At 42.1% G+C, this 16,387-nt stretch overlaps 1 protein-coding gene across 1 annotated transcript in view; it reads left to right on the top strand.

The window, feature by feature from the left end:
- LOC108546631 (telomerase-binding protein EST1A) overlaps positions 1 to 16,387 on the top strand; it is a 229,031-nt gene that overhangs the window by 22,941 nt on the left and 189,703 nt on the right.

The raw sequence follows: 16,387 nt of genomic DNA, 5'->3' as shown, positions 1-16,387 counted from the left end.
CATAAAATCACAGTATGGTGGAGGAAGGCTCGATTCAGCGAATTGAAACGCATCTCCCAAGGGTGCTCGTGAGGTGTAACAGCCTGCACGATGTATCAATCAAGGAACTTCGATATTGACGCCGTGGGCGATGGTAATGAGCCTTTAAGCTTGACACCTTATTACAGGCCGCCTGGATTCCCCCGAGTCGATGCCGAGATTGATTTAGATGTAATGCGTGTCATTCGAGATGCGCTTCCTATTATTTCAAGCACTTCGATTCTTTCAGCTTTGAAATTGTGTTGTAATGGGCATGGTGCAGGCCTAGCGGTACTTGCGAAATGTCGAGATCTTTGATTTACTTCTTCGTCGGGGTATTTATAGATTCTATATCGTAATCTCGCTACTGGCGGATTTATGGTAGTTGTTCGTTCGGATATAAAATAGAAATTGCATCGAGCTTCGTTTCGAATCGTCGATTGATTTTTCGAGTTTTGCTTAAATCGTTTCGGGTCGTAGACAGGGGAAATGGAAGAAGACGGAGGAGGATGACGGGAGGGGGACGAGGTTGTGTAGTGTATTAACGCGTTTAATAACGAGAAAAATGAGGGAATCGGTAATTAAAGTTCACGTGGTAATTCGCGAAGCAGCGATGCCACCGCGATATCGCATCTCTCACGCATTAACGATGCTTTGATTCAACTATGAACGCAGATCTTCACTTCATTTCACATTTCGCATCGCTTTAAAATTCCATCTAGTTAGCCCTGCTAATGAACGCCTGTTAAATTGCTATACCCGCGGATATTTCAGCCTCTGATAACGAGTTGTCACTTTTCCTCGGTTCACCGGCAGAACAATCCCGTATCATGTGAAAATTCGCGGTACACACGTTACATGCCCAATTACCGTGTACCTGAGATCGATATCTTCTCCTCTGATTGGCTGTTTACATATCAGAGGGGCGTTGGTGCGAGTAAGAAAAATCATCGGTTCGAACGGTTTCAGGAAATTACCTGGCATAGAGGAGGCAAGGAAAATTTATAGTTCATGCTCGAACAAGTACAGAGTAATTAAAATCGCGTAATTAGGACGATACATCAATGCCATTGTGCACGTAAGAACTCGCGTAAAAATAATTTCTACGAGTGCAGCGGCGGGTCTCGTACATTTTCAAACGCTATGTAAAACGATACACGTACACGCGCGTGCATAGAGTCGTGGAATTTGATCCTGATAAAGTTCGAAATAAAAAAGTTATTATCCGTGAGATGGGTTCTTTCTTAGATGGAAACTCTTTCAGTCACGGAATTAGGAATTAACCAAAGCGAATCGACTTTAATTGATTACGAGAAACTACATTTTCATCTAAAGAAATCGTAATTGCGATGGATGCTGCGGGCAGAATGCAGAGAGAATTAACTATTTCAGTCGGTACAGGAGATATAAATGTATAAATACATACGGATTCTGAAATAGATTTACCATTAGATAGAACCGTCTTTTGTGTAATCTCTATTAATTTCCTTTCATTAACGATCCAATTTACATTCTACGTACAGTAGATCTACGTTAATTAATACTTTGTTAATTATACGTCAATAACTCTTACACGAAGAAGGACATGTCTGATTACTCGCTGTCCGCTGTCAAGTGCAATCCACGCTTCGTCTCCAGAAACGATCCTATTTCGTCGATCCGTGTAGGACTCTTAATTAAAGCAAGTTACAGATGTCGATTTGTCGGTCTGTCATTGGCAGTTAATCACATGACAAAGACGATAGGCCACGGTGGCCATTGAAGACACACCGGAGGAGCCTCGATGTCAAATCGAAAATCGTGTTTAGAACAACGGATATCCACGTGTGACAAAAATTCCTCGTTAAATTCCAACTGAAACTCGTCGATTTGACGATAAGCACGATAATAATGGCGTCATAGCAACGTGACTTTCGCAGTTCTTTCCTGAAGACAGCTAGATGACAGCTGTCAAAGAGTTAGCGAAAAAGGGGAATCGATCTAATCTCGTTACGACAGGTGTCTAGTCGTGAATTATGCTTGGAATCTTAGACATCCACGTGTGATGAACATTTGTCAATAGCCTTTGATCGAAAATGCCCGATTTGACGATAAATGCAACATTAATGGCGTCATGACAGCGCGGTCTTTGTATCTCTTCTTCGGAGTAGCCATCGAAGATGGAGCAAAAGAGATCCATGGAATTGATCCAATCTCATTGGTTCCTAATCGTAAATTGTGTTTAGGATGTTAGATGCACACGTGTGATCAGAATTATCGATTCATCTTTGATCGGAACTCGTTGATTCGGTGGTAAATGCAATACCGATGGCGTCACGGTGTCATGATGGATTACTGTACCTATTTTGTAGACATAGCTGTTGAACACGTATCCGAGGAGACCCATGTATAGATCTAATCGCATTGCGATTGGTATCTAATAAATGTCATAGCATCACGTCATCCTTTTCTTCACCTCTGTCACATTTTCTTTTATATCTTCTTAGCGAATTTGCAATTAAATAATTGGATAGAAAAATGAACAGGTCTATGTGACTCATCTATCCTCACCTCTTAGACTTAGGGTCTATGAACCCTCTTCCATTACTCTTATCTATGTATATATCAATCATATATAAATCAGAGTTTCAAAAGTGGGACCAGGAATTAGAAAAAAATCAAGAATTAATTATTAATTATATATACATGTATAAAATACCACGTGGAATTTGTAATACTTCCGCCTACACGAGCATCCGTGGAGAGCCACGACGACAATCGTAAGAGCGATTGTAAAAATGGCGCGACGAGGATGGCGATGACTGGTCCATTTAGATCCCCTGCTCGAGATAATATCCGGTCGCGTTATATTTCTATCACGGCTAATATCGATGGTCAATTAATCATCGACGGATAATCGCACCTCGCCGATATCATGGGCGTATGAAACAACGAGACGTTGAAATTGGAGAAAGTGAGGATAATTTGTTTCCTATCGTAGTCTCCTCTCGTGTTTTTCACCGTTCAGATCGACAAACGAGATTACATTCTTTTGGGAAAACGATGGTAAATCATGCGCGAATTATGCGCGTGTCGCCGGTTCCTGATTTATCGATTTGATCTCGCGGAGGGTGGGTTCGGGGTGGACCTAACGCGTGTTCCTCAGCGATGAGTTATCATTCAAATTGTAGGCTCCGACGAGCAGTTTAAGCGGCAATTTTCTTTACCGGTCTCGTCGCGATCGAAAAAATAATCGGGCGATTGGCTATGGTCGAAGCGGTTCCGCGGCCTCTGCTTTTCATTAAGCTTTTACGTGTTCTGCAACCTTGTTGCATAAATCATGGGCTTTGATACGTGTAATTTCACTTCGCTGGTTTCTGACGGCGACTTCGCTGCGACGTATCGCGTCGCCTCACAGGCGCTGTATTAAGCCCCCTGATTTTTACTGTTGCGTTACTGCCCGCGTGTTTTTTGCCGCCATTTTCTTTCAGATCGATTGATTAATAACGTAGAAGTAAGAGATGGCGGTGATACGCGTCAATGATTATCGATATTGAAATGCAACGGATGATAAATCAGAATGATCGTGGGATATTTCATTTTTGGAATCGTTGAACATTTACAGATGGACGAAATCGGTATTCAGTCTTATTTTTCATAGAAACACGCATTTACGAAATTAATTCGCTTTTATTGATTTGTAATCACTGATTTTTCCACTGAAAAATGTCGCAAAATTAATTTCTCGAAACCGAGACCTAGCAACGAAAATTCACCCCCTAATTAATCCTCTGGAATAGGCCCCCTTCCTCAGAATATCTTCTCTTTACGATATTCGATCGGCGATACTTAAAATCGGTGGATACGTCGATAAAACGCGAATTTAATCGCAGTGTATCACTGCCAAGCCTTCCAATGGGTAACTGAAATTTATAGTCCGTGGATTCCGTAAGAAAAAGCAGCGAGGGCTTTTTCTAGTCATTAACTTGCCATTAATTCGCACGCCTAGCTAAAAATTCCCACTCGGATAGAATTCTGATACATAACCTCAACTCGCCAGGCGTTCCAAAGGCTCTGTCTCGACAATAGGTACGAACGCCGACGAGCGTGCATTGGTTCGAAGAGACGTCGTTATCCACGTAGCCAATACGCTTCAGCGTTGTTCCACATTCGGCATAATCAACCTATCGCGGCTGGGATCATTCGATTCGGGGTATCAATGATGCAAGGTGGCTCGTTACGGCGTATAAGGTCTCTCCGTGTGGGGCAGCGCGCGGTAGCGTTGGCATCCTGACCTTAGCCTCTTACTTACACGACGACCTTACCGTGCCGGGGTGATTTCCTGATGTACGCCTTCTTCTCTGACGTTACCAGTTACTTATTGAGAGAACTGGGCAATCGCGACGGGCTCCGTACGATTTATAGCATTCTTCGATCGGGTATAAATTCGAGGGAACGCAACCTTGTGCCGTGACAGGAGCGATGATAACCCTGAACTTTGGAAAAAAGGATTTTCCATTTTTCCTCCCTTTTTCCCTTCATTCCGTCTATGATGAGCGTGAATATATACACTGACGTTGCTTGGGGATTATCGTCATGTTAATGAGGATTATAGGTTATGTCGCTGATGGTGAGGTGTGGAATTAGGTTAAAGGAATTTGAGGATTAAAAGTTGCCATCTTTGAAAGAATCGCTTGGAGTTCGTTCTTTTCGAATTTAAGGTTATGTATCTTTACGAGCCGCCATTTTTGAAAATGGCGTAGAAGATTGTGGCGCGTGATTTGAATAAGGAAAAATTGAACAGAGTTGTTCTTGAAGATTCTTTGAATGATTGTAGTTCAAAGATATTACACCAAACTGGGAAGATCTTATAATCCTCCTACTTTGAATCCTACTCGCTAATCAAATCCGCGATCCACTGCCATCACTGGTCCCTCCAATCACGCTGACCCACCAAACCGTCGAAGGATATTTCCCACGATAAACTTCCAAGAACCAGGTGAAGATCACGAAGAGTACTTCGAACGTCGTGTCCTAAATTGAAGCTAAAACCGTGCGATGGAAAAAGACAGACATGGTAGTTTCCATAATAGGAACGTCCGTTTCAAGGCAGCGCACGATCGCCGATCAGGTTTAAGAAAAATGGCGGTCCCTCCGCTCTCGGGAAGTTCGAGGATAATCCGTTAGCGCGATTATCCGGCGATCAAAAGCGGCGAAGTCGTCTCTCTACGTAGAGAAGACCGCGTATACCCGGCGAGTAGGACCGAGAGGAAGAGAGAAAGCTTTAGAAACGGAGAACTGGTCAGCCCGGGACAGAAGGAGGAGAGAAGAAGACGAAGAAGCTAGAAACTTAATGCTCGTGGTACCGCGGCCACGCCGTCGCTATATCGGCGAGGAATGGTTATGGTGCCCGGCCCACGCAATCCGTGGGTCATGGACCATGATCTATGAAACACGCCGGAATGCCCCGTTATGCGCTAAAGTGCAAACTTGTTAGTCATAGAGTTGCTCGGTGTCGATGGGACATCGCGGCCTAGCGTGCTGCCCTCTGGACGCCGATGCATCGACGCAACGAGCTCGTGCTCGAGGAAACCTCGCCGGAGGTGTAGCTGGCGCAGCCTCCGGTCCTCTGCGTCTCTTCCTCTCCGCTTCATCCGTCTCATCTTCGCGTGGTCCGCGAGAGTGCCGCGCTTCTTTGCACCACGACACAGAAACGCAGACCGCATCTCTGCCGTGACACGGCGACCGTGGGTCGTGGGGATGCCGTTATGCCCTAAAGTGCCATTCTCCCTCTTCCTCGGCCTCTAATCCTCCTCTTCTATCTATCTGCACGCGGCTTTCCTCTTCCTCTTGGTCCCCACGCGCTCAAGGGTTCATCGGGTTCCTCCGCGATTCCGCGAGTCGCGTGAGCTCATTGTGTGTTGCTAAGTGCAATCGCGGAGGCCAGGCCTTTCGGAAATTTTCAGGTTAGAGGTGAGTTAGGCTTTTGGGGTTGGAGTTAGACTTGTCTCGATGGGTCAGCTTCCACCCTCACCTGGGTCATTAGGTGAGAGTAGCTTGGAGAACTGGAGAGGCATTTTTGGGGTAGCTAGTGGGATCCTAGGGTGGCTGAAAAGAGGTAGAGGAGGTAGTTTAAGATTGTTTGAACCCTGTTGATCTTCTCTTCTATCATAGATGAAATTTTATCCCATGTGCATTTTAATCTTATTATTTCAATATATTAACTAACTTCATATTGACTACAATAAAATGCCTAACATTCCTAGGGTAGCTGGAAAGAGATAGAGGAGGTAGTTTGAGATAGTTTGAACCCTGTTGATCTTCTCTTCTATCATAGATGAAATTTCATCCCATGTGAATTTTAATCTTATTATTTCAATATATTAACTAACTTGATGTTGACAAAATGGTGACTACAATAAAATGTCTAACATTTCTAGGCTGGCTGGAAAGAGGTAGAGGAGGTAGTTTGAGATAGTTTGAACTCTGTTGATCTTCTCTTCTATCATAGATGAAATTTCATCCTATGTGAATTTTAATCTTATTATTTCAATATATTAAGTAACATCACGTTAACAATATGTTGCCTATAATAAAATGCCTAACAATCATTCCTGCACTTTGCGGATAACAGTAAAAAGTGTCACCCTATTTAGTAAGGCTTGCATCATGATAATTAGGTTTAATTCTTTGCTGTACTCAGTTAGTAATGCAAATGATAAGTAATTCTACACTTTTCAATTCTAAACAGGACACTAAAACAGACATGGATGAAAGATATACCTAGCAAATGTCAAGATGCCTCGCCAAACCTAACCTAACATTCGTCAGTAGAAAAATACGCAAACTACCCGTTTCCTGCACATTAAACTCGACTTACCTGAACCTCCGGGTGTACCTCGAAACGAGTGCACCATTCGGTAATCCACGTTTAGCGCCTAACAACGCACACCAGGTTCTTCATCCGCCACCGGCCATAAGCTTCCTTCCTGCGTTTCTTCCGGCGCGAGTAAATCTCGGGCGAAGTAGACGGCCATCCGTGTCAGGCGATGTAAGGGGCTTATCGCATGGAAACGCGGCGCGTAACAACTCGAGCAACAAGCTGGCCGCTTTGCCACGGCTCGTATCTCTTGCTCGAGCTAATGGAGAATCGCGGAGGTAGCGGGATGGCCGGTGGCGGCCGTGAGCGACAGTTTCACTGTCGTGAGAATGGCCCGTGTTCCATTCGCGGCGAAGGCGCCTCGGAGCGGTCGTTGACGGTTCTGTTGACGATCGGACGGCGCCGTGAACGTGAAAGGAGCGCGCGTTTATCGCGGCCTACACGGTTCACCGATAGCCCGTTCGCGAGCCTAGCCTTATTAAGCCCGTGTTACCCAACCCCGGACGTATGCTAATCACGTTTTTAGCGTCTATCAAAGCGCCGTAAAGCTAATCGAGCATCGTGCACTCCTCCTTCCAGCCTTCACGAACTGTTGTCGTTCGTTCTGCCACTGTGACTTTAGGGCAATCGTATTTCGATTGACATGTACGCTATGCTTTCGTTAGAACTGTTGCCAACTTGCTTCCTCCTTTGTCGTGCTGGATATTTGTATTGGGGTTGGTGATAGGTGGAAAGAAGAAATTCAGTTTGTATCTGCAGAATTGACTAATTCTTCTTCTATTATATTCCAAAAGATTTCCAAGTCTGCTACACTGTTCTATCGTTTCCTTATTTGCAAAATGCAAGTTTGCTAGTAATAATTCAAAACGATTACGGGACATCCTGCTGCGTGGAAATGGAAAATTGTAAATAGGGTCCGTTGACCAACATCTGACAAGTGGTGTCTATATTAGTCCCATCTAAATCGTTCGATAACGTTCTGGCATACCGACAATCGGATTTAGGTCCCACGACCCAGTCCCAAGCTCATACAAATCGCGCTGGGACGTGTTAATATCGATTTCGTGATAGTGCGAGTCCTACTTCTGCATTTTGGAATATTTTATTGGTTGAAAATTAATCCTTTAATTAATCCTCGACGAGTATCGTATTTGATGCGAATTGTACGCACGTTTCACAGCCTAAATCGAAAATGAAATTCAATTTTGCCCGCAAGTTCTACCGTTAGGTAACCAAGGACAGCCACTCGTAAGAAGTATCAGCGAGTAGCCTTCGACTACCCGGTACACAGACTTTCCATCCAATCTCGGTTCTTAACCTGTTAACCGACCCCTTCCTCGGGCATCTGCTTCGTTCTGAAACTGGGAAATTATCGTGAAAGAATTAATTTTCCATTGCGATAGTCTCCGATCCAGCAAACACAAGCCTCGCCAGTTAATCGATCGATCATCATATCAATTTTGCCAGACGACTCGAGCCTGTGCAATAAACCCGTGGAAAAAATCCTCGGCATCACGGGTCATCAGACACAATCACCGCGGACTTAAATATCGTAATAGCTTTCAATCCATTCCGATTAACTCGCAACGCTCAGCCAGGCGTCATCAGCATTACAAACAATCAGGTGTATACACCTGAGGGTTTCTTCTGGCACGTTACTAGATTACTAAGATCAGTCCACGCTAGTGGCGAGGCTCTTGTTGTTCGCGCTAACAGCGAGCCAGCAACGGAATAATAAAGCTTTGCTAATGAACGGCCACCGTACGCGCCACGAAGAATACGCGTCCCGGTGTTAATAATTACACCGTGTTTACGCTGCTAACACGTGCGTACTCCCTAGCTTGGTGGAAACTCTGGGCAACAGAAGTCTGGCACGTTTGCGTGCCAGAAGCGTCTGCCTTAGCACAGCCGGCTGCCGCACCGCGTAACATTATGTACCCCCGTGTAATTACAACCTCGTGGTTGTGCACGGCTGCGTGCCAGTTCGCGATTTCTCCGCAGGGTTAGTTGAAAATCGAGCGGTGATTACAGATCCGGCGTGCAGAACGATCGAAGCTAACGAGAGAAGGCGGCGATATCGTTCCTCTGATCGCGGGAAGTGAATTTCTTAGGAAACCTGGTGACCTGGCCGAGGAGCTACGGGGTCTCGTGTTGGGACTCGGGTTGCAGACTGTTTAGGGCAGTGTGTTGTGAAAGGAGATCGTGATGAAGGGTTGTGCAGGATCCTTGGCTTCTTTTCAGAAAAATTACGCTTCAATTGGCTCGGGACTTTAAGGGGGTTGTTAAGAGGGTCGGTCTTAACAACCCCCTTAATTTTTGCGGGGAGCTCTTCGTCTCTTTTGCTGAGAGAATTTCGAGTTCTTACAATTAGTTTGAATTAGGTTGGCTTGACAGAAGTAACATTGGAGTCTCTTTTTAGGAAATCTTCAGCTTTCCCAAAGCATCGACGTTGCTTTTGGCTAGATTTAAGGTGACTTTAAACAATTCTTCTTCAAGGAACTGGATAATTGAATTTGCGTCAAGTGTGAAGTGATCTGGAGGGCAATTTCAATTAATTTAGATAGCTTTTAATTAAATTTAGACTAGACACAGCTTCAGTGAAGAGATCTAGATCCTGATCACGAATCTCGAGGATGAATTTTTTTTAATAATTAAATTAGCGTGAATGCAGAATTGGTGTTTTAATCTTCCATTGGAATCTTCTCTTGTTAGCCTGAGAAATTGGCAGAAACTCGTGTCTTCCACTTATACGAGGTAATAGAATAAAGGCATTCCCGCGCGGATGGTCGAGCAAAACGGTCGATAGGATGTTGGAGTATCGAGAATCCGTCGAACGTTGAGATAAAGTTATTGCTGTAAAACCTCCTAAGCGTGTAACTGGATCTACATTGGATCCGTTAAATGGATCCACGAAATGGCTTCAGGTCGAAATAAACAAGCTACCCGACGAAGTCCTGTCTCGTGAAATTGGAATATCTGTCTACGGAAGTATAGGTTCTTAATAAAGAGGCGAGCTTTATGGCTGCGTTTCCAGGCAAGCCAAGGTCCATCTTGGATGGTTTCAGATACTCCCTGGTCTTGACCACATAAGAAGCGAACATATATTATTTTCCATTTGCAATCAATTTTGATGGAATACCATGGAATATTTTGCCATTTTTGCGGCACTTTTTATGGCCTTTTTAATTAGCAGTTAGTCGCGTCTAATTCTTGGAAGCTTTCGTATGTGACTCTGGAAATATGTCGTATCTTTTTGCCCGAATCGAGCATTGTTTGAAGCTTCAGCTCGTCACTGTTACAAGGCAGTAAAGGATGCATTGGTTGTAAAACATTTGCGATGGGGGAAACAGTAGTATTCTCTGAACGAGGGAAGTTATTAGACTGTTTGTAGAAGACGTGTAGATAATACACAAGCGAGACTAATGAAGGGCTAATTAAGTTTCACGTACCAGAAATACCTTGCAGTTTATAATAGATTCAGCGAATCATATACGAGATTAATTTATTTTAATTTATTTTAATTAACGAGCAATCGATTAGACACTATACAAATAAAGATAAGTTTTGTTAAAAGATTGTTTAACGTTTGTCCTAATACTACAACGAGATAAATTAATAGGTCTTTAAATGCCAGTTTTTCTACGACTTTTTCCAAAATTATAATTCTTGTAGAAATACAAGATATTTTATAAAATTGCCTAAATCTTATTATCGTATAAAATGGGAATTAAAATAAAATTTTCAGAATATATTGGGTGTTCCAAAATTTACGCAAGAAGGTTTTCGATTAAAAATTGTAATTATTCCTCAACAATGAAGTCGCCATTTTTAATAAGACGCCATTGTTCTCTCGTGTAGCGCCATTTTTAATAACCCTGAATTGTCAGCTATCACGCTGACTTTTTTCTTTTGTTGGCAACACTTTACCGCATAAATGTCCCGCGTGAATTTCGGACACCCTATATAAGAATGCAAACTAATTTATCCAGATCATTTTCCGATAATTGTTCACGCTGACTTTTTTCTTTTGTTGGCAACACTTTACCGCATAAATGTCCCGCGTGAATTTCGGGACACCCTATATAAGAATGCAAACTAATTTATCCAGATCATTTTCCGATAATTAAGGTATGAAATGTTGAAACACAGGAGTACGTAGTTGAAAGCAGTGAGTAATTGTTTCTTCGCGTAATATCAGGTCTGGATCACTTTAACAATATGATGGTTTAAATATTCTTATTAGGTTGATATATCCTTGTTGAGTGACTTCGAATCAGTGGTACGTTTAGTTATGTTGCTTTATAGTTCGCAGTAAGACTTAAATTGCATGACGTTAATGCCCGGGTTGAATGAACAATATTATTATAATTATCGGTGTAATGACGGTTTCATTATTTCTGAAATAATAACGAGGTTATTATCAGTATGGCCGCGAATAATAATGAATTGTTCGGTAATTATTATCGCTGGTATAACGAACTGCATTCAAGCTTGGTTCAGATGTTTCCTCGGTATTAATACTACACGATACTTAAATTTAATTGGTAATGTATCACTGTATAGAATTACCTATAAATTCAACGAAGAGGTTTTTACTTTAACTACCAATTTTGTTACTATTAATATATCTATAAATGTTGTTAATTGCAAGTTTACATTCCATGTCATTTTATTGCACATTTATGTACTGTTTATAGTAAGTCTTTAATATAAACATACTAAATAAATATAAAAAGAAAAGAAAACAAAATTTTTATTGGTAGTTTCTGGCACATTGAAAAATCGTTGATATTCTATTCGATTCTTTTACTTTAAACACCAAGATATGTAAAAAGATATTAAAAAGGCCATTATCGACTCAAATTTTTGATAAGACAAATGCTGCAGTCAGTATGATTCCCGTGTATATCATGAAAAAAATAATCCACGTGCAGTGTGCGTCATTTTATATTCCACATGAGTCGTGGAAAAAGTTCAAGATTGGCGCTCAAGGCGCGTAAATATGTCAGCCGACTGCACGATCGCCCTCTCGCGGGGTAGTTCTGCCAATCGACTTGGAACGCTGCGTAACGTCACGAGTTCCGTAGTCTATGAGCTCAAGGGAGTTCGAGAGCGAGACGTTACGTGGCGTAAATTCGCTGTGGCCTAGGAAAGCGCGGCGCCACGAAGGAGAGAACGAGGTTGTGGGAAAGATAGTACCTCTCTACGTGAGATCTCGCCGCTTCTCCGTGGCCGTGTTTACGAGAGGATGCGACTGTTCAGTAGGTCTCACGGGAGCATCGCGACGTCCCCCTTTATCATTCGAATTCAACGAAGCGAGATTACCGCTGACTCGGTGGATCGTTCGCGCCGTAGTGACGGCGTTGCTTCCCCCACCACCGGTTCGGCCTCCCTACTCCAGCGACCTCGCGTCGCCGCGTCAAAATCAAGAGAATCTCAGTGATCCCTGTTTATTCCACGATTTGAAGATATTTGTGTCTCGGTATTTTAATTTGGCGATAATCTTTAATTGCTCGATCACGCGAGATTAATTTAACGTTTCGTACCTATCCTTCCTTTCGATAGCTGCTAGTTCTGTCTCGTTCCTTCTGTTCGTGATAATGGCAAAAGCGAGAGAGATATCCGGAAACGATAATTGGTCGAATTAGTTAGGCCGGTATTAACGCCGGGAATGTTTACGCGATTGCTAGCGGTCAACGGTCTTTTTCCACAGCGTTTTATCGAATAGAAGATCGGAGCTTCGATCCAATGAACGATAAATATTTCAAACGGGAGTTTAACTACTAGTGCGGTAGGTAGCGTTGTGTGGCCCAGTTTCGGATTAATTTCAGCGGTTATTCGGTCGTTGTATTTCATATTAGAGGAGGTGTTAGGGTATTTGCGAACGCGTAAAACCGTGCTTACGGTGCAGATAATCGTAAATTTACGACGACCTGTTTACTAAACGTGATTATCTGATATTTTATGAGGTTTAGCGTTGTCTAAGATTCATTCTCATGCGATTATTCGAAATAATCGTGAGTTGGCAGGATCGAAGAGCTCTTGCGCTTATTTAAGCTTTCGCGTATACCGCGTAGATATTCAAAATCGTAGAAATTTATGAAAGTTCAAAAATCGAAAAATTTGAAAATTGAAAAATCTGAAACCTCGTTACCGTTGACAATTAGAGAAATTAATCAATTTTGCACATCATATTTCACTTCATTTGTACCTCATAACCACGTTATTCATACCCCCGGCACCGACATACACACGAGTTCATCGATCCCACCCTCCTTCCCCTCCCACATCTCTGGCATATCTCAACTCACGTCACCTACGATACACCTACACACGTTCACCAGTATCCAGCACTAAATCTGCCCATCTCACACCAGTCTTCCGCCCTGAAAGTCGAAAGTATCCCCATTTGAAAGCAAGATTCGCGCGAAGAACATCGTCAAGATTTCCCCGATAGACAATCCAATGTCTCTTTCGTAGCTTTATTATCACCAACCGACGAAACCTGTCTCTTGAATAATCCCATGAGAAGAGAAACAATCGTCGGCTCTTTTGAACTTCCTCCACGGTTCCGTGCTTCACGTGCCCGGAGCCGCATTCTGGCCAAGTCACAATCGACTCTCGCTCGAGTTCCTGTATATCAGATACAATTTGTCAGGAACAAACTCGACGCCATCTTCGATCGTTCTTTTTCGCCGAGACCTCTCGACGGGTTACGAAGATTCTCCGAGCGTAGCTGTCTTCCTTATCGCGGAGTCACACCCACGTCGACGAGCTTTCGCGGTTGCTCACCAGAGGCACTCTTTCGGTGTATCGCGGACGGCCTGTCCGCCGTAAAGAGTGCGCTCGTGTTCCAGTAATTAGCCATAACTCCGACTATCGTTGGCCCCGTGGTTATCACGGGCCTCCGCCCAATAGCGACGCGAGCCATTTTCTTCCGATGGACGCGTCCAATAAATTCCCGACGTCCTCAACCCCCGGTTAACGAAGCGGACGGGAATCAGCCCACTTTAATTAGAGTATCCGATTATTTATTTGCGAATTCCGCGATAAGTTGCGGCGAGTGAAAACACGCACGACCCGAGCCGGAATGCGACTCGACGTCGAGCGCGCGCCGGTTTAATTAACCATTCCGCCGTTTTTCCGGCACCGGCAGAATTTATTTCGCTTCTGTAACGGTTCCTCGGCGACGTCTCTCTTGCCGTCTCTCTTTCTCTCTCGGGTGTAATTACGACGATTTTAACTAGACGTTTGGGGATTAATACCGCGATCGTTAGGTTAGTTTCTGTGATAGTGGCGCCGATTAATTGGGTAGATTGATCGATGAATCGGGAGTTTGGTGCTCACTTAAGATAATTCCGGTACGTTGTATGGACCAATGCTAGAAGGTATGACGCTTATGTTTCTTTCTTAAATTTATTATCGTATTTGGTTTATTTGATTTTCTAATGCAAAACCTGTATGAGATACGGTCAGTGTATAATTGACCGTTCAAAATGCACAAGCTCGTCTCGTTCTATATTTGTTGAAAAGATAAGTTTAGTTATGTACAGAAATCAATAATATATAAACATTCGATAAGAATTTTGGAGGTTTAGACGAACTGCGTCACGTACGTAAGAGTATCTTTGAGAAACTCTCAAAGATAGCGTACCTTCGAGAAACTCTCAAAGATAGCGTACCTTCGAGAAACTCTCAAAGATAGCGTACCTTCGAGAAACTCTCAAAGATAGCGTACCTTCGAGAAACTCTCAAAGATAGCGTACCTTCGAGAAATTCTCAAAGATAGCGTACCTTTGAGAAACTCTCAAAGATAGCGTCCCTTCGAGAAACTCTCAAAGATAGCGTACCTTTGAGAAACTCTCAAAGACAGATATACCTTTCTTGAATAATACAAGAATTTAAAGGAGAATTAAGTAGTTATTACATAGTTATTACATTATTTTAGTTATTTTACAATTATAAATCCATAATCCTAATAACATTATCGCCAGGAAATTATTCGGTACTATTTATATCTATACTTCAATTTTTCAAAACAATTCATTAGTTTTAATCACGGATAAACAAATTATTTCTGATTTCTACGAGAAAAATTTTAATTTCGATTTTACACGACGAAAACGATAATTATTTTTCCAACTCTTGTAGTAGGCCATAAAATTCATCCCCTAACCTATTTAAATATCTCTAATCTCCTTCGACAGGGTATGATATATACCAGGGATGGAACGATCGAACCAGTTACCCGGGCCCTTAAAATATTCCATAATCATTTTTAGAAGTTTATTCGACTCGGCCGTCCATTTGATCGGTCGATAACTTTCGCGAGTGAGATTAAAGTTATAAACGACGGTGTACGACGTGTTTTAACGTCGCATTTGCGGCGCTGAATCAAGAAGAGGATCTGCCGTTTTTTTCGCGTGCTTGTACGATAGCGTACGATGATATTACTATTGGTTAGTGCGTTATCTTGATTAGCAGCTTCGCCGTGAATTATAGATACAGGTTGGCTATCTATGGTTTGGCGCGAGGTAATAGAACGGGGAGAAAGGCACGAGACATGGCAAGCGAAAGAGGGATGATTGAGTGCTTTGAGATTTAATGTCTAACATCGATGTTTTAAATTTCATAGCTGTTTTTCGAGAAAAATCGCGAGATTTACGGTGGACCCTTAGATCGGCGTATCTTCGTATCGCGAATAAAAATATTGCACATTTTGATTGACTTTCGATGAAAATATCACGCGATGAAAGTATTCCCTTCTCGCTTGGCAGAAATTTGCAGACAAATTGCAAACATTCGAATTGTAAGCTATTACAAGCTGGAAAAATCTGTATTGCTTTATCCCCTTTCACTTCTATCTTCTCCAAAGCTTTTACGACGTAACCTAATCTGCCACTATGAATACGATTATTACATTTAAATTAGAATTGTAAGCTGATACGAACATTTGCAAATTCATTTTACCTTGATCCCTTCGCCTTCGTCTTTGCCAAGGTTTTACGCGAATGACATAACTCGATGTAGTTTTATAGATATAGTAGTCAATAGACTACGAATTTCTCGGTGTTTAGTGTGTGTTCGAACGTGAAGATACAATGCCTGGAAATAAATTTTAGGTATATTTCTTGTATATATTTTATTTCGGATATACTCCTCATACGAAGAATACATTATTTCACAAATATGTATCGTGATTTATGATTTGTTTATTTATTCATTTATTAACGTAGGACCAGAAGTAAGCCTATTTTTATAATAGTGCAAAAAGAGTGTGGAATAAAAATAAAAGGAATTAAAATGTAAAGAGGAAAGGAGAGAGGAGAAAGTGATGTGTATGCATTATTATAGTACGCTATATTATACTATTTATAAAATTCATAAAATATATTTTATATATTTAAAAATTTTATATATTTATAATATTTATAAAATTTGTAGTATAAATATATTATACTACAAATAAATTATTATTTTATATGTAGAACATATAATAATATATGTTCT

This window comes from Eufriesea mexicana, unplaced genomic scaffold (genome assembly GCF_001483705.2).
Source record: "Eufriesea mexicana isolate 0111107269 unplaced genomic scaffold, ASM148370v2 scaffold739, whole genome shotgun sequence".
Taxonomy (NCBI): domain Eukaryota; kingdom Metazoa; phylum Arthropoda; class Insecta; order Hymenoptera; family Apidae; genus Eufriesea; species Eufriesea mexicana.
Note: the sequence above shows the minus strand (reverse complement) of the source record. Positions and strands in the feature narration are given on the sequence as shown.